The sequence below is a fragment of the Lactuca virosa genome, chromosome 2, assembly GCF_052849685.1.
Source record: "Lactuca virosa cultivar CGN04683 chromosome 2, Lactuca_virosa_CGN04683_v6, whole genome shotgun sequence".
NCBI classification, from domain to species: domain Eukaryota; kingdom Viridiplantae; phylum Streptophyta; class Magnoliopsida; order Asterales; family Asteraceae; genus Lactuca; species Lactuca virosa.
In genome coordinates, this window is record NC_136427.1 from 304830129 (window position 1) to 304832542 (window position 2414).

The 2414-nt window shown below is 38.4% G+C and overlaps 1 pseudogene; it reads right to left on the reverse strand.

Annotated features, from left to right (window-relative positions):
- Positions 1 to 998: 998 nt before the first annotated feature.
- On the reverse strand, positions 999 to 1840 carry LOC145157167 (ethylene-responsive transcription factor ERF025 pseudogene; annotated as a pseudogene).
- Between the last annotated feature and the right edge of the window lie 574 nt (positions 1841 to 2414).

Below are 2414 nucleotides of genomic sequence, written 5' to 3' on the forward strand. Positions count from 1 at the left end.
ACCGGAAGGTCATTACGGGTAGGACCGGAAGGTCTACCAGGGTTGTGGGACGGAAGTCCTCTGAGACACAGTGACCGGAAGGTCATATAGCCTTGAGTCGTGTATGTGCGTATGTGGTATTTTGGGGAACTCACTAAGCATTTATGCTTACAGTTGTTGTGTTATGTGTTTCAGGTACTAGCGAGGATCGCGGGAAGGCGCCGGCATGATCCGTACACACTCATGGAGTTTATGTCTTGAGATTCTGGGATATGTTTTTGTTATGATAATTTTGGATACATTATGTTTGACATTATCTTATGAATAAAAGTATGTTTTAAAAATGAAAAATTGTTTTGGAAATTTACGTTGTTACATTTATTATAGGTTTAATGTATTGAGTTTTTTTCCTGCATTTTAAGCAAACAAAATTCGCTTTTTAATTTTTTTTACTAATTTTAGTGAGAAAAATTCAATTGGTAAACAGTCCCGTTGGAAATCTGTTGGTAAAATTGTAAAACGAGGTCATATTGTGTTCCGTCCGCAATGTGTCGGGTAAAGTTTACCCACGAACAAAATGTGACGCCGGAAATCCGTTGGTAAAGGCCATTCAACGGATTCTTTTGTCGGGACATCATGATTTTCTAGTAGTCATTTCTTACATCACTTTTCATGGATGAAGGTTTAGAATTGCTACGTATACCAACGAATAAGCGTATTAGTGTAAAAAACCATATTCCTTTGCCATGAATTTGACGTTAATATATATGCACCGAAATACACACAATTAGTATGTTTGATCTGCTAAATATAACGGGAGCTTAAGTTATTAATAATTATATCGTTCTCATACAAATGAAACATATTTTTTTCAGGCTAACATTCATTGCATTATGGGATTTAGTTGTCGTGATTGAAAGAATTACTCACAAAACCATGATTAAAAGTTGCCATGATAAACGAGACAGAAAATCTAAAAGTAACATCAAACACAATATAAACTCAACCGGTATATTTTATTTCATAACACCTATAGATCAAATATATATGTTACATGCATTTATTTAGAACCATGTAAAATTACGTAAAGATAAACGGTGCAACCCTTACATATCACTCGGTGTGTTACATTCACCCAGAAACTAGCTCCAACTTCTTCATGGTTATTTTGTTAGCTAACCGATGATCTTGGAGATAAAAAAAACGAAGGCACACGATAAAAACTTACAATAAAGTCCTACGGATATTGATCGGAATCATATGCATACCGGTTGTTACTAAGATTGCTTTAGTAGTTCCACAGATTTCCTCCACCGGAATAATATGTTCCATCGTCTGGCGGATTAGAATCGATCCTCGGTGGACTAAGGAGCATTCCCTCCGCCATGTCTGACAACAAATTTGGCATGCCAAACATTGCTTCATCGTCCACATACACACCAGGTCCAGGAGGAGGAGGTGGAGCTGTATCTGTACCACCCACCGTCCTGCTTCCGCTACCATACTCATACGCCGGTGATCGAGCGGCAGCTGCTCTTGCTGCTGCAGCACGGATGTCATCAGCGGTAGGACACTCGGGAAGTGTATTTTCGAGAAAAGAGTCTGGAAAGTTTAGGACTGCGTACTTACCTTTGATTGCCAATGCAGCCACATCGTAAGCAGCAGCAGCCATCTCTGGTGTCGGATACGAACCAAGCCATATGCGACTGGACTTGTTTTCACGAATTTCAGAAACCCATTTCCCAGCTCGCAATCGGATTCCATGGTAAACTGGGGAGGAGCCACTTGAAGCGGTGGATTGAGAAGCTGTATCATTTTGGGGAAGCTGAAAAGCAGAGGAATTGCGGCGCCGGTTAGCCATGCAATCTTATGGGTGGATGTTTGGGTAGTTATAGACAAATGGATTCTGTTGGTGGTCCATCGTTATGTCTCTTGTGGGGCGCCGTGGGTCCTTGTTAACTTAAAACATTGAGGAGCGTGGCTAGTTCGCGGATGCTCTTTTATAGAAAAGACGAAACTTTCCGGAAAAAGAAAGTTACCAAAAAATTATAGAACAGACCCTTTATTTATCTAAGTAGTACAAGAAGACACCCTTCAATGAAAAAAGGCTGCTTAATCATTGGATGAAAAAACAAAAACATAGAATGGAGACGGATCAATCATAAGAAAATCACATTGGAGCCGAAGTTGATGGATTATCCAAAAATAATTGATGGAAATAAAACCATATATACCTCTAGTTCTGAAACAATGATGAACTTAAAGTTCTTAATGGTAGTACATTAATCAAAAGTGGGAACTAATTGGTGATAATGATAAGGCCAAATTCTAATAGTGCTTCGGTTTTGCACTTTTGCTTTATTTTTGCTATTAGATTTTTCTTTTCAGGTTAATCATATTTTTGTATATATAAATAAACTCTAAATTCTCTAAAA